A 23,654-nucleotide genomic window follows, 5' to 3' on the forward strand; every position below is an offset into this window, starting at 1 on the left:
GAAAACGTCGCCATCGCACGGAAGAACACAGTGTGGCCTCCTGTTACGTATACTGAAGGTATACCGGAAAAGAATACACTCAGGATACATTCAGTATACGTACAGGCGGTTCTACATCAACCGTCGTGGTCGTCATCACACCATCCGCCGCCCTGGGCCAGAGGACTTCACACCGACAGACGAAGTTAACTGGAGACTCGAATTAATGTACACAGTGATTTTACAAATGCAACCATAGTGACGGTATTCAAAAAATTAAATATTTAACATGCAAAGTAAAGTAACACACATGAAATGTCTTAGGTATTAAATATAAATATTCGTATTTAATTAACCCCAGAGAAATGGGTACTGTACCCTTAAGAGCTAGTTCCTTAAATTATTCTATCGTATATAAGCATAAGTTATGTCTAATCGGCTTCTTGTTATGAACTTCTATAGCCTAGATTACACAACAATATTACATGTTCCAAGAAGTGTTTTTTGGTAACTAAAAATACAACATTTCCTGAATTAGAAGAACAATTATATAGTTTTTTTTAAATCTCCTATACATTTCAGTGACATGTGAAGTTACTCATTCTTATAATCAAGTTATAGGATATGGTTCTGTTGCATGAATATTAGTCTACAGAAGTTCTTGAAAAATTAATATGAATGATGATGACACTTTTTTACTTTTGAGATTCTGCGGTGTATTTTCTGAGGTAAATTTCCTCGTTTAAAAAGGCTGTATCGTCATTCAAAAGTAGTAGTTTTTGCAGCAATATTGTTTTTTTAAACCATCTCTTAATAGTATAAAATCTACTATATTAGTTTAAATGGATACAAAATATTTTACTTCATACGAGAGATTTAATAATAGGAATTAAATAAGTGTCATTATTATCCATTATGTATTCAAGTTATATACCAGTACAAAAAAGATAATATGTTTATATCTCCTAGCAATATGTTGGTACCATTATTATCTGTCATATACTACAGTATATACAAGTTAATACTTCGAACGCTGGTTAAAAGTCACAAAAGTCGAAATACTGTCAGGCAGCAGCTAAAATATATTTATAAGGAAGTTTTGTAATATCATGCATAATTTATTTAAAACAATCGAATTCGTTTTATGAATTTTTTTAAAAGTAAATTAAATATTACCAGTGTGTGTAAAGATATGCCATACACGAAACGTAAGTGGATTATACTGACTGAGGACTGAGGAAGATTTAATTCTATCATTATTATTATTATCATTTGGCTCTACTAACTAATTGCCTGAGGCTGGATCAAAATTTGCCGCTGTAGCTGTTGAGTCAGCACGTTAAAATCAGGAATTGGATTGAATCATCATTATGAGGACTATTTAAGCATCCTTGCAGGATAATTGTCATAGTGATACACAATCCATGAATAGTATTAAATTAAGATGAAATACATAGATATATGATGACAGTTTTTAAAAACTGCATTTTATGGAGACGTAAAATCTCAAAATGTCTTACATCTTTCCTGCCTTCACAACTAAAATCTTTTTCTGTTCAATTAAGGGTTGCTTTGTTCTGTATGTCAGTGATTACCTACGTTTTAGTACTAAGAATTTTATCAGTGGTATGCAGAGAAATTTAATCGATTTATACTTAATGTACGTAAACAATGAACGTAAAACTTCCTCAACACTATATTATTCTATATTTCATATTCATAGTCGTGTTTGTAGATAGACGGGGCTTAGAGCTGAGTACATGATAGAGGAATTAAAAGTAACCTCTAAGTTTTGAAAGTTATTCTTGTTCTGTTAACTGTTGATATTCTCATATATTTAATCTATGTGTGGTGCTAATTTCTATATGGATACAAGAAACTTCTTCCAGAAAACAAGAAAAAGGAACGTTCTGCCTTGTCGGTCCCGAAATATTTTTGCTCTGATTACATTTTAGTTATGAAAGTGGAGTTTGTCAACCCTCTTACAGAAGATCTCTTATCAAAATTTGAAAATCGAAGCCTTTAGATTAGCTGAAGTTGAGTATGCTATATTAAACTTTTATGGACACTGTTATTGTCGTGCTTTTACATTAAATCTTAGAAATATTTTACATTTATAATTCAATATATGGAAATTATAGAGGTAATTTACGTTACATTTTACGTAAATTATATTCTTCGACGAAATACATAAACATTTTAAGTTTCTGCACTAAACAGTAAAAAATATTGTAAATAACTTGTAAAACATTTTTCGCTATTACTAAATTACGTATTTTTACCATTTAACAGATACGCTTATGAATTAAATACAGAAATCTTTATCATAACTATTAATGTTGCATTTTAAAGTACCTAGGAATTTTGATTACTTTAATTACTATCTTGGACAAGGGAATTTGTATTTGAAACTCATTCTTTTCCTGCACATTTCTCATAAACTTGGTAATAACTTATACAACTTTGGAAACGAAAACGTATTAATTTATCTGCTTGTGAGACTAAAATATTTATTATTTTATACAACTCCCAAAGTGAGCGGTATTAAAGTTTCCAGATCTAATTGTGGTAGGGAGCAAGTTACGAGAAACGAATGTTGGGAACCTGTTCTCGTAGACAGATTTACGATGTTGTATTTTGCCGAGAAGGTCAAGCTCTTCTGATACACGTAACTACAGACAGTCGTAATATGGTTTACAGAAAGAGACCATTTATATGGTAAACAGATTTTTACCCTTTTTAGTTGACACACTTCTATATTTTTAATGAAGAATTGGTGCTATTAATAAAGACGTGTTTTTGGTATACGATGACAAAATCTTGTTGAACTCCAGGATTTCGCTCATTAATTAACATCTTCCTTAATTTCTCGTCTCGACAAAATATCTGAAAAAGAAAATATATAAAATTAAAAACAAATGTGTTATTATAAATTGTAAAATGCCGTTGCTATTTCTAGATTTTATATTACCACGTACATTAATGTTTATCTTCCTTCTGTGCCAACGGCAAGAAACTGACGTATTTTACAAATCTATCTACCAATAAAATGTAATTTATTTTTAATAGTTGTTTTCTAGACCTATACAATTTTAGAATTGTCGTACCTTATTTGTCTGGACAACAGGTGTCACATTAGAAGTCATTCGCAAATCTTTTGTTTCAAAAATAAATTAGTTCTTGCAGATAAATCCCCTACCTCGCGAAGTTGTGAGTCCGTAAATTGCGGTTACAGTACATATCCATATGTGTTAGTATATTGTAAGAAACATAACATTAACTCAATTTAATTGAACTGGATGTTTAGTGTATTTAAGAACAGAAACTTGTCAAGGACGAGGTTTGAAATTTAAGTTGCAATACAGTAAAAAAGTTAAATATGTTTGGTCAAGTGTGAATTACTTATGTTTATAAGGAAGGACGCAAAAGATTATTTTAATTGTGTTTCATTTACAGATTTCAAATTGTTAATTGGTATAATTTTCTTCCGTCTGTTGGTCACACATAGTTGAATGAAAGGTACCGATAGGACTTTATTTTTAATTGTGCTTGAAAATTTAATGAATACTGGCGTCTGTATAAATAAGTGGAATTAAAAGATTTATAAATTTCCAAAAATCTGTAATTACAATTTCTTCTGTTCTTAATCGAAATTGTATACTAAATCATTGCCCAAAAATTATGGGTTTTTTCATTGTAACTTCTAACTTACATTTAAAAAATACAAATAATTTGTAGTGAACAAAGTAATAAGCATTTAATGAGAAATATAAACTGCTTTAAATAAAATTCATTCAAACTTTATGGCGCCTTAGCATCAAGTACTGCCCCCCCCCCCAAAAAAAAAAAATTACGGAGACTGAATGTTGCCATTAGTATTACAACCAACACACTGAGTAAGTTATTTCACATAGTGTTAAGTCCTATTGAAAATTAAAACTTCTTGACACACTACATAAATTTCCATAACTTTGTTTCCGAGTTTATGTAGCACAAATTATTTTATGGACGTATCAATAATCCGATGGAATTATTCCTAATTCTGACGATACAAATACTGTAATTTAAATTTCTCTACTATTGGCTCTTAACGCACAGGTAGATGTAGGTCTACCCACAGACTCAGGTTATTGTAAAAACATTAATTTGCCAGATTCAATCATATTCCAACCTGTTATGAAAACTGCAATATCGCATACAACCGACGGATAGTGGGAACTTTTGTTATGTTAGTTAATTTCTCTGCCGTAAGTGTAGTCGAGCTCCGCTAGACCAAGGTGGGCAGGGAATGTTGCGAGGATGGACGTTAGTGACCCACCAAAGAAAATCATTGTCAGCAATCCTGGAGGACAAAGAAGCTCAGATGGGTTGATGGAGTGGAGGGGGACGCAAGGGTGTTGGGATGCAGAAATTGGCGCGAGACTGAGACAGATGGCGGAGGGTCATTGAGGAGGCCAAGGCTCACACCGGGCTGTAGCGTCAAAGAAGAAGTAGAAATGTAGTCGAGTACCGGCTCAGAAGTGAAAATCTAAAGGTGATGACAGGGAAGAATTGAACCCTTGAAGATCAGTAACTGGCAAAGGAAGACTTGCCCCAGTGCTACTTTATACGGCAGATATTGCATATTGACTTTCCTGAAAATGAACATAAACCTTAAGTTGAAGAGCCAGCGCTCTGCAGCGCCCATATTTTTCACTAGAACAGGTTCATTTTGGATGGTATATATTTTGTGAAATTTAAATTTATACGGAAACCAGTATGAAAATGGCTGTCTTCTGGTTTGCTACACCATGCATTTTGATATTGTCCGATGTTTCGGAGAAATTTACTGTCTCCGTTGTCATCTCACTGATGACGAAGGTAATTTTCTGAAACGTCGGCCAATTTCAACAAGATGCAACATCCAAGAAACACCAGAAGACAGACATTTTCAAAATGGATTTTGCATAATTCTGCCGAAGGTCTATGAATATACATCCTCATCTTTCGGTTGCTGCAATGAGTGCAAGTCGAAATGAATTTTATATGTTATATAGAATCACAATGTATGAATTGAAAGGCAACTTTATTAACACCGGTAACACGAATAAAGCTTTAAAACAACTGCTATTTGTGCTATCAATATCATCTGATTTTTTTTATTAGATATCATTCAATACTTTCAGAACTCATCATTAAGACCGGGTAATCACTCAAAATGTACAACGCAATAGTAACAATTTATGAACAATATATGTCTAATTACTTCCATGAAGTTCGTAATGATTTCGTGAATGGTTTTAGCAGTTTCTGCAAAGCAGTTTGTTTTGACTAAAAGGAAAACAATTTTCAGTTAATATTTACTACGTGCACTGAAATATTACATTTATTTAGTTGAAAATCCACAAAACGTTAACTTCAGTTGCTAATATACATGGCTAAAACCTTACCGCGCAATCTCTGTACTACAGGGCAGGGTGAGCTTGTGGTGTTCTCGTATTAGCTTCTCAGTTTTCCTTGAGAATGTTTGAAATAATTGATAGATTTGCATGGAATTCTGTTTAAACATAATTTTACTTTCAGTCCCAGACCTTTGCATTCTTTGATTTCCTGTCATTAACACTATAGCTTTTCATGTAAGGTAGTGAAGTTTTATGTGATCGCAGATTTTGAAAAAAATATGCGTACATTATCAAGGTATTTTAAACTGTAAAATATTTCTAGTTTGATGCCGATAGCTAATAAAGCATTAACTAACGCATGTTAATAATTACTTACATGGCGACTGTGCGAGGCTACGAGATTAAATGACAGATTTAACGTAATGTGAATTGCAGTGAGCTGAAATTTTTTAAATTGTTTTCAAACAGAATGTAAAATGCATCCCAAATAATCACGTACTTTAGTTCAGAAATGAAATCAGTAGCAGGTTTGCCCCCGTGTAATTAATAGACTATCCCATCTTCCCCGTGACATTGAAGAAACTCCTACGCCCCAGCTCATACTAGTTGCGCAAACGCTGTGCATGTACGAATATGATGTATTAATGAGCACAACGAGTGCTCATTCTGGAACATAACTTCTCATTATACTCGTTTCCTGCTGTTCGTGAATCGCCTAACAATGCATACACTGAAGAGGAAGTTTCGAACAAGACAACCGTACACTGACTGGATACAAAATTTCGGGACACGTGAAGTGTTTGTTTGTGACAAGTATTCATAGATGGTCAAACCAACTGATATGACGATCGTGCCCGATTTAAATAAGTGCATCAGCTGCTGCAACGGAATAAGTTTGTAAGAAGTCAATACTGTCATTATTTTAGTAATTTTGAGTGTGAGGGCGTTAGGGTTGTTTATTAAAGCTAACCTTAGGTTATAGCCTCATGATTGAAATATTTGAAGGGAAGGGAAGGAAAGGAGAGAATATTTTCGCAGAATTTTTTTTTCTTTGAGCTTCTGAAATATAAAAAAATACAGGTCAAAAGTGTTATTTTCTTTAAACGGAGAGTAAATATTATTTTGTGCTGTTCTGTTGTTTTAAATGGTTTAATTTGTCACTACCGCTAATTTTTAGAAATTTAACTGATGGTTAACTTATATATTTTCATATTAGTTATGTCTGCATGAATCGTAGACAAGTTGGAAGCAGCTGACCGAACTTCAATACATCAACGTAAATCGACAAATATTTATGTTCGGGCTTTATGCCTACACGACACTGTGTGTCTCCCATTCATATCTCTTCCCGGAAAATGTCAACTTGTCTGAGCATTTTTTTTTATTTCTCAGTCCCTCCAGAAAAATGCCTCGAACCTTATATCAGACCAGTACTGCTTATTTACAAATACCTCCTAATTCGTTATTCATTAACCGTCCTATTATTTGACACTGTATGGGCTCAGCCAATGCCAAGAGTCGTTAAATAAACCACAAATTAAAAAACAAAGTTTTAAACGAATTCTCAAAGTTTTGTTTTCCAAGTCGTTTGTGATGCTAATTGAAGCGTTCAACTACAGATAAAACACGTGTAATGGTTAACGTAACGTTAAATATTGTACTGAAGGCAACGTGAAGAAATGAAATAACGAAGTATATTATTTTGATCCTTGAATAATTTCATTACCGTTGCGAAAAAGAATAGAAATATTTTTAAGGCACGTCAGCATATCGATGACAACACAACGGACCGGTCGGTGCTGGCTCCGTGTCAGCAGTCAGACGACAGTTCATGGGAAAGACAAATTGGTGCAGAAGACCTCAGAGGTCTGCATTTCTTCCGGGAATGCTTAGACATTTATGATTTTCGGCTGTGGAATAAAGAACGGATGAAGCTGTCTCGTCATTGCCGGTACCCTGACTTGCTCTGTCGTCTTGTTAATGTTAATGAATTGACTCTTATGAGAAGTAGACTTCGCGACTGTTCAGTTTGTAAGTTATAAGAAATTGTTTGTAATGCAGACTTAAGTGTTAGAAAACACGCCTGATAGGCGACATGTTTTGTTATTAGTTATCTGGTTTAATCGACATTACTTCAAGTAATAAATATGTTGAAGACTGTCTTCTGGAATGTTCCTCAGCATCTCAGAAGACAGTCTCATTCATATTTGCCTCCTTCAAAATCACAAGTATCACTAAATAAATACGTTATTTATAGCAAAAATTGCGACGTATTCCAGAAACATGTCTTAACTTGTAGGATGGAATCTGAGATCAGAAACAATTGATAAACAGCATATAAATATGGACCGATCATACAAACCCAGAGTTCACTGAGGATGCCGTAAATTGACAGGAAAGGAAACGAAGAGCTGTCACTTAATTGTAACATTTCCCTACAGACAATCAAAGTGATTTTCATTATTCCTCACATATGCTTCTGCACTTCACATGAGAAACTGGCACATCTACCCTAAAGTAAATGGTCGCGGTTCATTTTAGAATGGGTTTGTTTATGACAGCTTCAACTTCAACTTCCTCTGTATATGTACGAAAGCAAAATCGGACTCTTATTTTTATGGAGTTCCTTTTTTGTGTTTTACACACAATCTACCCTGTATGTTCCGATATATATTTATGATGAGCCCTGTGCATATGTGTGCGCGTAATTATATAGCTACATCGTTAGTTATTTATTGCATTCCTAGGGAAGAAGAGTGAAAATGTGAAGTTTTGTGTTTGTTTGTGAAGTACGTTCTTGCTGGCTTCTATTAGTTTTCTTTGAAGAGGTTAAGTTATATGCCAGTAAAATGTGCCTAAATATTCGAAAAGAATAAAGATAGAGATTTCACTCATGTGGTGATGGAAATCTTACGATTACAATTGAAGTGACACGTTAAAGTAACAGTAATCAATTCAAAGAAATAAAAAATTGTATCAAACTATGTAGAACGAAATTTCTCCAATCAGCAAATAAATGGCTTTGTCTTTTCGCTCTCATAATTAGACAGCAATATGAAAGAACTTTGGAAATATTTATGAGTGCTAAGTAACACATTTCTTTAAATTACAATAAACAAGTTTTACTATAAAATTTATGTGGTCTTTTCAAATGTCGGAATTAATAGTGGAGTGGCGTTAGAAACAAATAATGTAGTCAATTTAATTTTAGAGGAAATCATGCGCAAGTTTAATTTGTAAGAATTTAGTTTGAAAGTCTTTTCATACGCGAGAAGTCTTAATCTTAGCACTTTCTAGTTCTTGCACGCGGCAATCAACTTGTAACTCGAAATAGTTGCTTTATCCATGGTTGTTGGAATACAGATATTTTGAACTAACATTTATCAAGTACTGTATTCGATTTAAAGTTCCACAATTTTCAACGAGAAATTTAACCCTTCTAGGCCGAAGATCGTCTAAATAATTTTTCAAAATTTCTGTTAGTACCGAAAAGAAAACAACGCGTCTCCATTATCAGGCCCAATAGTTTATTATCTTTTGTGTAAATAATCGCTGTTAATTCGGAGAATTATGCAGAAGTCATAAATACACTCTGTAATCTAAACGCTGAGTTACAGAATGTTACATCACTTGATTCTTATTCTTACCATTGCGCTTCAAATGGTTAAACATATTCAAATTGAAGGTGAATTTCCTTTACGCCGTGGCAAGTCACGTGTATTTTCAGAGATGAAGCCCCTAAGTTGGGATCAAGAACATGTTAATGTGTTGTTTGGTCTGGAGTGGGGAGGTGGTAGATTAATGATTAATGAGTAAAGTGGGAAAACCTAAGAACTCTGATAAATGCCTGCTACAATGTCATTTCATAAACCACAAATCTCACTTTAAGCTACTAAAGTTTTAACCCGTGTCTCCTTGGTAAGAACCGCGTGATCTAGTTGCTACTGTAGTACATATCTCAAAAAATTCGGTTAAAACTATTCATTTTTAAATAGATATGTTTATGAATAAATAAGACCTAAAATCATGAAATTGATTGTCTTGCTTGCTTACTTAAGATGCGAATTTATAGTTGGTTATTTCTCTTGTGTTATCCCACGCAAGAGTTAAGAAACTACTACTTAGTTACAGATTTCTTAGTCTGGGACTAAGTTGTAAGACCTTTTCCGTTATAGAAGCAAATGCCATCACGGTTTTGAACCAAAGTTGGTTTGAAGAAGATACGAGTCCCTTTATGTTAAAAGCGATGGTCTTCGCGTTGGTCAGAAGAATAGATTGGATGGCTATTCAGCTACAGGCCTTTTGAAATAGCAGCAGCAGCAGCGGCCATGTTGGGAGATGCACATTTGGTTGCCTTACTCGCAAGGGGCCTTTAAATTCATCTTCTCTGTTTGCCATCCCCCCATTCTCTTCTCCAACGACCCCATTGTGTTACAGTGGAAAGAAGGGTGAGTGTGATTCAAGGTTTTCCCTAGGGGATGCTCTAGAAAGGACGGCGGGACGAAGGTTTCCTATTGAGAAAAGTGATTTACAGAACTGCAGGCTTGGTGTAAGGTTAAGGGAGATAGGAGGTAACGTATAGGAATCGCGTAGACCCCTTGCAATGTTTTCTATTGTTTATTGTCGCTGCGAGCTTTTCCATGGTCTTTGCTGGAACCAATACCGTCAACTCCCAACACGGAAGGAAAGGTGTTTCTGAATGGGGAAACCTGTAGTGGAATACTGAAGAAACAAAAATCTGTTACATCTAACTCTAGGAAATTTCAAGATCATTTTTTGTTTCTTCCACAGAGGTACATATATGTAAGATCTTTTTTCTAGAATTTAAAACAACAGAGGAAATTCAAGAAACTGAGGATTAGTTTACTTTTATGAAGATGGGTTTTTTTCTGGGTTGTGACGCAGTAGAGATTCGTGAGTAAATACAAACATTTCGGAGAATCACAGTTTTTCACAACCCAGAATAACTACACCTCATCCCTACCACCGTGAATTATTCAAATATCACTCTTTAACGGAATCAGCTAAATAAGTTTGTTACGTAGGCTACTTTAAACATATTTTATTACATAAGATGAAGACTTTAAATTACCAGTGACTGTTTGACGAAAGCAAAAAATCTTATGTAAACTATGGAATTAACTCCTTCAGTACCAAGAACGAAGTGATTTGTAAAGAAATACATTTGATTTCTATTCAGAAGACCTCGTGATAAGATAAATGAAAATAAGTTGTTGTGCCATTTGATGACAAAATCAACAATTTGTAGCCCTTCAGTTTGAGCAAAACACAAGATGGCGATGGTTTTCTGAAGCCACCTCGGCGCTGAAAGGGAGAACTACTAAATTCCCAGTGATAATTTATAAATTTATAAATAGCTTCAAGAGGATTCACATTTAACATCACTTAATAGATTAACGCATAAAGCGACTGTTAATAAGAAATGCAATTGAGTTCAAAAAATAGCTTTAAATTTCTTCGTTCTTTACTTCCACACTGTACTTACTTATGCAGAAAGTTTTTTATCTAATTAGCATAAATTTCTACTTATAACTTATATATAACCTAATTCTGAACTAGGCCTAGTAGTTTATTTTCTTACATTAACAAAGATTTTTAATCTTCGAGTTAGTCGAACAGGCCAACTGCTTAATACCCGAATGTGGATTCTTTCAGTTGCCGGGATGTTCAGAGCTGTTAGCCGAGGAAACAGCCAGGAAAATCCCTCACTCTGTTCTTAGACAAGTTCATTTGTTGAGGATTAATCATTGAAAAACTTTTATATTCTACGTCTCATATTTCTTACTTATTTTCATAACATTAAATACAATTAATAAAACTAAGCTCCACTTACCAACCAGTGCGACTGTACCGTACTGAAGGCTTGATATGAGCTCTTGAAACTGGACATTTAGGCTTGTATCGGCGAAAGTATTCCTGAAAAGAAATTACAAAGAAAGGAGGTGATGCGTATTAAATATGGAAGCCTATAAATTTCTTAAATACGGGATCAATTAAATATTTTTTGTTTCAGGATATAAAGCACGTCTTCTTGTTTACATAGTGTTAAAAGGAAGATATAATTTGTCTGTCGATTTTGGATTTGCAGGTAGTAACGCTTTGCGGGTAGATACCAACGTTTTGGCTTCAGAAAGGACGACAGTATGTCCCTCTGATATGTTGGTATCTACATACAGTCCCACGCGACGTTCAAACCCAGAAGGCCTCCATTGACACATCTTCGTGTGAATCTCCAAATCATATTATTTGTCTTAATATTTGTATTCCCCACCCATTAGTGTTTATTATTAGTTTTTGTTGGTGGTTAACAACTTAATAAAGGAACAGTGGAATCAAAGAAATTATAACATTTAAAATATTTCATTTTGTCCATTTTTTGTGCTATTAAATTTTTCTGGTTTTATATTGTTTATTTGTTTTCACTTAGTTCTAATATTTTATCTCATGTCATCTATATATTGTACCATAGTTATTTACTGCTGTTTTTGTGCCTGGCTGTAATTGGCCTTGTTTGGCTGTTGTCATGAACAATATAATAAATTAATTGAATTTAAAAATCCGAAGCTAAGTAAATTTGAAAATAGATATTTAAAAATCAGTTACTGGCTTACAGAAAACACAACGTGTCTCCATTACAACGATTAACTAGTTGATTCCGCTTAGATAAATAATCGCTTTTGTTCTAAGAATCATACCAAACCCGTAAATAAATTCTGTGTTAAAAATCTAATTTACTGAATATTAAAGTAGGTGACACATACAGATACCAGAAGCTGACTAGTAAGCGTGATACTAGAGAACTCGTCAGTATGTTAGTTACAACGTTAATGTCAAACGGTGCTCTTAATGTGCAAAGCGATTCAATGATCGTAATTTTCGAACACGTTGTTTATTACATCTCTTCCTGCTATATGTAATTTGTCATCACAAAAATAATGCTAATTTATTTAGTTATTACCACACAACCTATTGTGTTAATTCACATAAATAAATATGCGGGAATTAATACCTAAAAATAAACATGATCAAAATTCAAACATAAATTAATTAAATTTATACATGTCCCTTGATATGCTTACTCATGCTGTTGAAAGTAATGCTGAGTGTTAGTGGAATTACACATTCCAAGCCTTTATACATTTTAATAGTGCCTCAGCTTGAATTCAGAAGATATTTGTGTAGACGTTCAGTTGTTTAAACGACAAACTGAACGTCAGCATGCATTAAACCAAACAAACGGCAACAAATTTTCAGTATAAGGAAATTGTTACATAAAAACTGGGTAAAAATGTAGTCAGGCCTGCATTTGGGTCCTGGTATTTGTAACACTGGTTATAAGTTTAAGTGTTTCGTATTATGAAAAAAATTAATTATCCAGCATCGACCAAAGTATTACATCAACAGTTTGGAAGCAGGCGTTTTTATATTTAAATCACACAAAACAACGAAAACAAAATTGAAAGGGATCTGATTATGTTTTATATTTAGACGCCCAATTTACCTCTCACTCTGTTTTAAACATATTAATCATAACAGGCTGCGACTGTTACCAAATATTTTACTTGAATGACGCCTGCGTTTTTAACGGAGTCATTAGAATTTTAGAATTGCCTATTTTAGAAGAAGTGTACCGAAAGTTTCGAGTATTCGTTCACAACTGATTATTCATCTACATACTATTGCATATATAAAGTGAACATGACTACAACACAACCCTCAAATTGTCAATAATTTCCAAACAATCCTGAAGACTAAAAGTTAAATCCTGTTTTTTTATACACGTTATTTTATAAAGCCATTCTGTAACACCAAACACTTTGTGATCAGCAAAAAGGGCAGCTCGCTTTCCGACGGGTTAAAATAGAAGAAGCAAATTGTGTAAATGACTTACCCTTTGTTGTGTAGTTGTTTTGCGGTGATTTCCTAGGGAGAGGAGAAGAAAATAAAAATATTGATTTCTGTACCTACTATTAATCAAGTAAGCTTCAACTTAAGACAAAGAAACTGAAATATAAACAAAGAAATGCTACAGAGACGCAAAGAAACACGAACAAAAAGAAAGAAAGCAAAGCAAAGAAAGTATTGCGTGGGTTCAAAAAACAAGAATTCTCTGCTCGTTGACTTGACTTCTCGTATGGTGGCGTCCTGTCCGAGCTCCATGTTTCTGCATCAGCGACGGCGGGTTGCGGCGACGGGCGGGATTATGTTGGCAGCAACGTCCGTCGCGGCGCTGAGGCATGCGAGGAGTGACCCACACTGTGTATTTCCTACAGTAGCTTGCTGGCAACGTTCTGCCATACGAGGACGCCGACAGAAACGACGCCGACGCCACCGTCGCGAATAGTTGCGGGAGAGTGGAGGGTGCTGACACCAGCGGGAGGCAGGGAGGGGGTATCATGTGGTTATACCGCTCTCTTTCACACTTACGTGAACTCAATCTCTGTCTCTTTCACTCGCCGAGAACACTGCCCTGACTGGGCACGCAAAGTTGTATATTGTAGGAAACTTCTGCGAGATGCTGAACAACGGTCCTGGAGGGAGAGGGGAGGGTTCTCTCTACATAGAAGGGGAGGGGCTACAGATAAAATGTGGAAGCTTACAGGGGGGCTGGGTCTGTATGGCGATGCAGATACTAGTTTATGAGATTTCTAGAGGGAGAAAGAGAACTCGAATAAGAATGTGAGAGGAAATGAGATAAGAGTATGGAGTATAATATGTATAACACTATGGGAAAGAGTGAGAAGAAAATTGTGAATTGACGTTTTTTTCTTCATTGTTTTCTCGGCAGAAAATTCAGCGTTGTAGGATGAGGAAGAAATGAAAGAGAGATTGTAGGGAAACAGAGGAGGCGGATAAAGTAACGAACGAAAAGAGAAATGTCAAGGAATAGGCGCTGCCAGTAGAAAACCTAAGCAACTTGCACACACACACACAAATATAACCTTATACGTTAAACTACGTGTTTGAGATTCTACTTAAATAGTCCTTGTATGGGAAGCACAATGACAGCCTTAGTTTAGCAATATTAGTTGTTAATTACAATCTATGACAGCGATTAACAAATTAGGCCTACGTTTCGTATTAACAATACAGTTTCAAACACCATATGGTTAAATAAGTCAGGATTTTATCCTGGTCATATTAAAAAGCAATTAAATAACATGGCTAAAGTAAGCTGTGCATTTTAACTATTGTTTTAGTAGAACTGAAAAATTTGTGAGGTTATGGACCTTGCTTTTTACCATTACTGACTGACTTACGGTTATGCATGAGGTCAGTTTATTTAATTTTATTGGAAATTATTAAAAATTTTGCTTATTTATGTCTTCTATTGCAAACTTTAGTTAACAATAATTTTATTTAACAAAATGAGTCATTGATGAGCTATTTGACACTGATTTCGCTTGGGTAATTTTTCAGTATCGGATTTTAATTTCTTTTGTTGCGATTCGCTTGTATCTCTCGAAATGTTCTTCAGAAAGTGGTTTCTTTGTTCTTGATTTAGCACTCGTTATTAAGCTGAACAGTTGCTCACAACATTCACAAAGCGTGCTTTCTGATATCATGATGATGATTTCTCATCATACAGAGTGACAGAGAATTACAAAAATAAAACTTTATCGTGCCGCACATAACATGTGAGTACCACAGGTTAATAGCCCACAATTTAAAATCAAATTAAACATGAATAACTTCCCTATTACTATAAAGGTTTAAATAGAGGGAACGGTCTGTTTTTGTTTTCTGTTTTCTTTTTTCGAAAGGAATATTTTATAGTAGCTATAATGTTCTTTGAAAATTCTACGGAAGGTATTACACAAGCTAGGCATAAGCCATATTATTACTATTCACGGTGTCCTTTTAGCACTTGTGCGCAGAATATGCGCCATTTATTGTATTACGCACGAAGCAATATAGCAAGGCTTCTGAATACATAATATTGTTACTGTCACGAGCCGCATTTATCTCTTAGATTATTTTATTTTTCCAGCACAAAGCAGGAAGTTATCTAACTTTCGAAATGACAAACATGCATGATGACAGGATCAGCATTGTTTAAAAATAAACAGGCTATGAAATTTTAGCGCCTATGCAGACAAACTTCCTCAGCAAATTTAGACCTATATAATTTGAATTTTAAGGAATTTTATTAGGTTTAAGATTAGTGACGACGTGTGATATTGCACTTATGTACCAACGTTTCGGAAAGACATACTGTCTCCATCTTCTGGGCTGAATACGGAGACTGCCTACTCCTGCTACATACAAGTCCACACAGCGTTAATACTCAGGAGACCAACATTCATACCTTCACCACCGTGAGAATCTCAGATAGCATATCACAAATCTCTTCCAACCTCATTCTTTCCGTTCTTATTAAATGCACAACCTATAATTATTTCTGAAATGGGCCCGCAATAATTTAGTTATCTAAGATTTTTTCTCAAAATTGGTTTGATAATATCGTAGAAATATGCCCGAAGTAAGTGTTTAGAGTCACATAAATCGTTAACAAACGCGTAACCCAGGATGCTGATATTGTTAATTTTAACAAATTATTCATAAAATTTTGGTAAGTAAATAAGAAGTACTTACAAAACAGCGACAGATGAATGAGTTGAACGACGAAGCCACCAGAATATCTACCACGTACAGGAAAAAATAAATCCACACGGAGAACACGAAAAGAGGTTACGTTTCTGAGCGGATGTTTTCAAAAATTATGTTGTCACTTTTGTGCGTTTTGAACGGATGCTTCACGTGTAACTTCCACATGAAATTCTCACGGTATGCGGAATCACTCTGCAAGCACTTATGACGTAAGATGACGTGGCGTCTCATCAGTGTGACCGCCAGTATCGTACTGAAACCCATCTGGAAGAAAGAGGGGGAAATTTGAAGTAAAAAATAAAAACATAGGGGAAGATCTAAAATACAATTCACAGCATGGCACGGGTTGCAGGACTGCAAAATAAAATGGGAATAGAAGCTCCCATTCTATGTGACGAAGGTGGGGTAGAACAGGGAAAGAGATAGAAGCAAGGAGACATTTTATAACATTTCCTTAAATAGCCGCCTTTCCTTGTGCCACCCTCAAAATATGTACGTCGTTTTTTGTCAAAACTGCTGTCAAAAATGCCGAGAGTGAAGACATCTCTTCCTCTCCCCCTTCCTGTTTCTTATATAGTTTCTTGGACGGTCTTGTCTTTTCAGAACTAGCAGAAATGTGGAAAAGGAGACACGACAAAGTGCAACAAAATTTTTCTCTGCAGGTACGTTATACGAACTCTTGTCTACACATTGTCCATTGTCTGAGTTATAATTGATGCATCTTCTACTTTACAGTTGAATGCATTTTGTATTATGCATTATGTAACTCAAGAAGTGGGCAATGTTCAGCACACTGTGTCTGTAATGAATAAACCACGAATTTTCGTTCTGTGTAAACTATAAGATTTGAGGTTCACACTGCGGTGAGAACGTTCATGATGGTCTTCTGGAATATGACGTTGTACTTATAGATGTGTATAAACCTTTCGGCGGAACGTATTACATCCATCTTCAGAACGTACAAGTCCTCACAATATCATAACTCAGAAAACCATTACGTACGAGCTTATACAACTTAATACTTTATTGATTGAGCGAATCCAAATGTACATTTATGGAAATATAATTCATGATTACATTAATTTGGAAAGAAAACATACTAATAAGTTTTGTCTCTTACACATAATAGGCCTATCGTAAAATTTGTTCACAAAAGTAATTAGGCCTTACTGTCTTGGCAGTATGTCTGTAATGAAGACTACCACAGATAGAAAAAATATTGTTAAAAGCGTTCGAAATATTGTGGGAGGAAATTAAATTTTATGTCTATTTCTGTCAAAGATATTTGCTATCTTTTATTCTCATAGAAGCTAATTGTTGGGTCTGGGTCCTCTGTAATAAATAATAGGCTAAGGTGAACCCTGGATTAAGCCCTTGGCCTGTTTCGGTTACAAAGATTACATCTCTTCGATAATTTTGTGGAACTTCTCTGATGTGTTCAGCCCGCTGGTTTATGCTGAGGCATCACCAGCTTCGGTATTCTGTTGTCAAGTATTCCTTCGGAACGTTTTAGAAATGTAGAACGTTTTTATATTTCAATAATCTTATCTGTGTCCGTCATATCCAGTTTGTCTCTAACATTACGTTTTCGTCGTCATATAAACCACTGATGATTTAAATGAACAGCAACAACAAAATCAGTAACACATGGGATAATAACAGTGTAAAACACCAGAGTACAATCACGGTCCTTCCGCTGGTATTCCCCCCGTACCGAACTGTCTTTAACACTTATTTATTTTCATGCTTCAGGATGTTTTGCAAGTCTAAAAATATTCTTCTGCATCTTTCTGAACTTGCGGATTCTTATACCAGGGCCGTGATCTAATTAAATCTAACACTAACCATTATGATGTGAAAAGCGACATATTAGATTCATGCCAATTCTATATTTGCTGCCCTACTATAGTACAGGTGAAATCTACACATCATAGAACACGCACAAAAGTATATTGAATAATGTCGTGAAACAACTTTTCCAATCATTATTTGAAATTAACACAAGCGATTTCATATATTTGCAGATATATACAATGGGTAACTTGCCGTCATATTCTCAGCCTTTCCCCCCAACTTCTCTCTCCTTTTCTGAAGGTTAGGAAGGAGACCGCCCATTCGTCCTTTAGATATTTTGAAGGACACTGCAAAGCGGGGAAGTGCCCCCATCATCTTTTCTAATGAGGTCTATTGTCTCTGGACCTCAGACTTGTGGTCTATACAACGGAGACACTGAGCTTCGCAGTACAGACACGGACAAAAGTAATCACAATGTGTGCCTGCAGATTAGTGCTAGACAAGTCTCTTGTCGCCATATGTATATGTTTCGCTACGCAATTCTAATTATTTTTTTATTTCCTTACTTCTGAAAACAGTTTTCGACTATTTTCTGTCTATAAATGTACATGTCACTGTAATGACAGTGAACGTATTGTCATTTAAAATAAATATATTGTATTAAACTACATGACAGTAAGTCTACCATGAAATGATTTGATTATGCATTACGAAGGTATCCCAAGACACGCAAAAGAAACCGCTGTTTATAAAATATGTGTGTTATGCACTCCCAGAGGCTTAAATTTCTCAACAGTGACGGTACATAGAAAAATGTTGTATTTTGCAAGTGTTGCTAAAATTAGGTAGCCTTCAGAAATGCTTCTGTAATGGGTGACATTTTAATTGCAGAATAAATAGAACGAGAGAAAGGACAGAATGAGATAGAGGTAATGAAGGAATGAAGGGGAGGGGTAAAAAATAATTCCCAGTGAATTTCAATGGGTCTTCTCGATCAATAAATTATATTCGTTCAAGAATCCAAGTCAATGTTTGATGTCGATCCATTGACATTTGAGTAACAAATGAACATACCTTATGTCAAAAAATTAAGTACAAACAGAGAAATATGTTAAATATCAATTGTATTTGTTTGTAGTCCTACATCTCTTAAACGATGGGACATAATTTGAGTTTATACCACGAAGTGGTTTTAGTTGCTGTCAATTAGAATTTGGCAGGCTCCTAGCAAACGTCACTTCTTAGCATTAACATATTCTAATTTTAAAATTTATCTCCCGCATTACCGTGTTTTGTATGTAACCGTCATAAAAAATGTATGTATAATTCATCCTTTAAGACATCCAAACTTCCCTCTACCTTAATTGCAGCTCCCACCAAAAGACTATTCAAATGCGTCTAAGTTACAACCATTTCCTAATTTAATCTGCTTTTAATTTTTTATGAAGGCAAAATATTACTATTAGCAAGAGTAAAACTTACATTTTGAAATTCTGCGTAACTTAAAGAGTAGAATTGTGATGCCCATAATAATAGAACATTCATCATTTGTTAACTGTAACTTTCAATTCAAATTTATTTCAAATAACGATACTGGATTTCATCTGTTGTCATCCAGAAGGTCAGAGCCCAACAGTGCGTAATCGTTTAACGATATTATAGAATGTTTTCCTTGCGACCTTCATATCGAAATGTTGAACACTTCCTCTTAAATGTTATGTACTGCGTATTACAATAATTTAATTTTGCGCCGGTAGATGCTTGTGTCACAGCCTGATCGTACTTTTCCTTATTGTACTTGTACAGTGCCAAAAATCGATCTTATATTTAAAGATTGGCCTTGACTTAAAACGAACTTAGTGTTTGTGCGTTCTCTAAAGAATGTTTGAAAAAGTGAACCAATCACGGAATGTGTATTACGACTACATTACCTTGAAACATATGGCCCTGCCTTCGCTCTAGCAATGATAATTACGTGAAACGAAGGCCGATGTGTTTAATTTTAAAATGGGAAAACAAACATAAAAGCACGACTGAATGTGGGGACCTAAAGTTTAATTTGGCTGGGATTAGTTGTTTTCAAACCAAACGCAACTTTTTTGAAGATCATATCTTACTAATCAGTGCACTAAATTATGTCAGCAAATTCTGTACATTACTTTTTTCACTTTAAAGACAGGAGCATTTTCAAGTTCTGCAGGCAAATTTTCGGTTATCTAAATTTGGGGTGATGGGAAAGACGTGTTTCCAAGTGTCAGGTCATGTTCTCTACCCTTCAGTTTTAAATATATTTGAAATATATTTTGGGCATTAATCATGAGGTATAAATTCCGCTTTAAGTTATTCTGTTTACTAAAATAATTCAGTAGTTCGCAAGAGAGAAATTTCTTGGACAAGCAAGTGTTATAAGCTTCATATATTTCAACAGTACAAGAACATTCGGATATCAGTACTGTTCTCCTGTTACAAGATTTTCTGTGATCGCAGCTTAACTCCTGTTCCATTTTGTGTACCAAAATTTATCCATTGTCTTATATAGATTTATCATTAAACCCACATCATTTAAGCACACACAATTTGGTTGAAAGAAAAACAGGTTGTTATGCTATTGTTGTTCTTCTTCTTCTTCAGCAGTGCTCTAAGATCTTTATGCGATGTCTGTACCAGTCCTCTTTCTTTCTTTTCTGTCAAATTCTATCCCTCCAAAATCTCTTAACGTTTCGAACGTTTTAGAAAACGAAGATACTTGGGGAGGAAAGCAAGACCTAATGGAGAGGTATTGTATGAGACAGCGAAGAACACAAGGAGATAGGAATAATAATCCTGTGAGTTGGGGAGGGATTAGGAAATGAAGAAAGAAGACGCGAAGGAGAAAGGAAGTGCGATTCACTTAGATTGCAGTGGACAATGTTGTTGGAAATTATGTCTGCACTGAACGATTTTTTCCCCAAGCTACCTAACCTAAACTCACCGCTAGGCATTTTCCAGGAGCGTCGTGTTGTGAAGGTTAAACGTTATTGTTGTCCGGCTTTACACAACATATATTTCACTTACTGTTTCTCTTCTGAATACACAAGCTGCATCTTTCGGGTTTAGAAACTAAACTTCACAACTCATTACCCTTGTCTTCTCACTGCACTGTTGGTGGACGTTAGAAACACTAATTATCCGGAATGATAAACGTCTTCTAGCCAATAAGTTATTTAATTTGATTAGTTATCTTGACAGTATAAAAATTATATAAAATAATTTAAAATGTAAAAGATTAAAATCTATTTTAAATGGTCGCAGATTCCTGTCAGAATATTATCACATACTACAGTGTAATTTATTAATAAAATATTAAAGATATCAAAATATTTGAACCGCTTTCCGTTAAATCATGGCAGGTTATCTCAGTCACGCCAGAAAATCAGGCGCAAGATCATGGATTTCGATTTTTAGAATTTCGTACAGTTTTGTTGTGTCCTGCGGGAGGTTCTAGTCCGCACTAGGGAATCCACAGCTTCTGCATGAACGTATTTGCATTTTCATTATTTATTTTATAAAGACTTGCGGTTTTCTTAAGCAAACAGTTGGTTCCGAAGTCTTTACCTGTGAGACTTGTTACAGGACCCTGTCCATTTTCAAAACACTGTGTGTTTTGTATTGATTCATAACAAAGTGGTTTTATACTGCCTGGAGTGTCTAGCTCCACTCGTAAACCCACTAGCTGGAAGAGAATCCCTGTTCGTAGATTCTCTCCAAATTTGTAGGCCCTCCTCGATAAATACGCCTTGTTTCAATTTTGATAATCACAAATGTTGGTCGGAAAACATGAAGTGAAGATGCCTTTTTAAATGGAGGTGTAGGTGGAAGGATAATATTGAAATAGATCTGAAGTAAATAGAAAGTGGAATGATTTTATATAACTCAGTTTAAATGCTGGTTTCAGGCTCGTTATTGAGCGTAATGAATATTTCTGACTAGTTTAGTGACTGATAGCTTCCTTAGAAGCACACTGCTCTAAGGAGGTATTTTGTTCCGAATCCCTTTGCAAAACCTGGATTACTCCTGCTGATTCACAATGCTTATTTTAAGAATTGTACTGCTTAATATCGCCTTTGTTACATTCAGAAAAAGAATCCATTGCTCACTTTCGGGGCGAAATAAAAGACAAGTGATTAGTAGACAAAATGACTACTACTGAAACTTCTCATGAATTGTTGTCAAATGTGTGGCACCGGCAAGTCACGTAGTGATACCGAGGAAAAAACAAAATCAAATTTATTTCTCACTCTAGTATTTGTCACCGATATTAACTGTGCATCCTAATTGTTAGTGAAAGTAACAGAGAGTTTCTAAATGGGCTTCAGAATTTTAGCGGAAATGCAGAGAATATGATGTGTGAAAATTAAAGTAGGCCTACTTTTGGGTATGAACCACAGAACGTGTTGCGTATAATGTGTTGTTAAAAGGAAGAAAACGATTAAAAATTCAATTCAATTTAAACTCTTCATTAAAACAAAAAACCCGCTTTAAATATATATCTTCTATTTCATTTTTAATTACAGCCAGAGGTCAATGTCTCGGGGTTGCTAATTCGAAATCTCTTCTTAGGCCTTAAAAGTAATTCTTTAATATAATTTATTTCATAAAAACATTTAGACGCTTTGCATCGTCTATATGTGTCTACTCTGTATAGTAACTTTTGGACCAGTTAATAGGCGTTCATATAACTGAATATTAATATCATATCATGAAGGTAATGAAGGCCGTTAGTAGCCACGCAAAGTTGTGAAGTGTGGGCGAAACTACCGCCACATAATAAAGGGTTATGGAATGTTGGTATGTTCTGAAATATGCAACTTCTCTGGAGAAACTTTTGTATGTGTAAAGCAGCAGCATGGTGGCTGCTCTAAAACTAAATTGCTTTTCTAGTTTGACTGCAGAAACTAAAAAAATTTAAAATAGAGACACAAACATAGTTACAAATTTAGACGATAACAGTTGTAAATATGGCAAATGTTAAAAACTTTGATTTTATAAAATATAATAAATTTAACTTATCCGATCTGTACTAGGTCTAAAATGTTGTTATTAGACTACATTCCTAATTTATAAAGTGTAACATACTTATGGTATCATCAAGTCAGTGTGTCCGCCGGTGTATTTTTGTATTTAGTAAGTTTCGAAACAAATTATTAATATTCACGAAATTTGTTAGTACCGTGTGACTATCGAGGCTAATCTCCTTTTGCTCCCTATAATTTCTTGTAATTAATATTAGACTAATGGCGACTGTGCGAACTCCTGAAACATAAACGTCAGTAGCGCCACTTAATTTTGGATCCTGAAAAAATGTCTAAAAAATCCTTGAAAAGCATGCTCTTTACGGATGCTGATGAAAATAATCATAAAATGGTCCGCGTAAAATCTTTGTGTACGTTTCGGTTTTATAACACAACTAGATTACCATTAAAGCAGGGAATTTATGGATATAAAACGCAGACAAATCGACTTATATCTTGTAGAATTGTGACATGCTCTCCGTTACACACAAACTTATGGATAATATTTCGAATTTAAATATTTGTAATGTGTACTGCAGTATCGTTTACAAAATTGCATGCTTCAAGGTCATAGAAAAGTCTCACAACGTTGAACACGAACAGCGGATCCCAGATGAGTGAAGACAGCTCAGAACTCGGACGGTGTAAAGTCAACAGTGCTGTGCTGTGACCTAGAACAGCGCGGTATGGAGATGAAACTTTCTTGTAACCTTGAAGCATGAAAATTGGTTATGGCTTCTGTTGTCGCTTATAATCGCAATTATGAACAGAAATGGATCTCTAAATTGTATAATTATTAATTTATAATTTGTGTAGA

At 34.9% G+C, this 23,654-nt stretch overlaps 1 long non-coding RNA gene across 2 annotated transcripts; it reads right to left on the reverse strand.

Annotated features, from left to right (window-relative positions):
• Positions 1 to 873: 873 nt before the first annotated feature.
• On the reverse strand, positions 874 to 16,216 carry LOC110830619 (uncharacterized). Of its 2 annotated transcripts, none has more exons than XR_015533556.1 (4): positions 15,978 to 16,216; positions 13,273 to 13,304; positions 11,215 to 11,297; positions 874 to 2,865 (listed from the first exon to the last, which is right to left on the reverse strand). It is a non-coding gene; the product is annotated as an uncharacterized LOC110830619 (long non-coding RNA). The 2 variants fall into 2 exon arrangements; XR_015533554.1 differs by lacking the exon at positions 15,978 to 16,216 and adding an exon at positions 13,509 to 14,169.
• Positions 16,217 to 23,654: the final 7,438 nt, after the last annotated feature.

This window comes from Zootermopsis nevadensis, unplaced genomic scaffold, assembly GCF_977971745.1.
Source record: "Zootermopsis nevadensis isolate Lab colony 2312 unplaced genomic scaffold, Znev_1.0 Znev_ptg000001l, whole genome shotgun sequence".
Classification (NCBI taxonomy): domain Eukaryota; kingdom Metazoa; phylum Arthropoda; class Insecta; order Blattodea; family Termopsidae; genus Zootermopsis; species Zootermopsis nevadensis.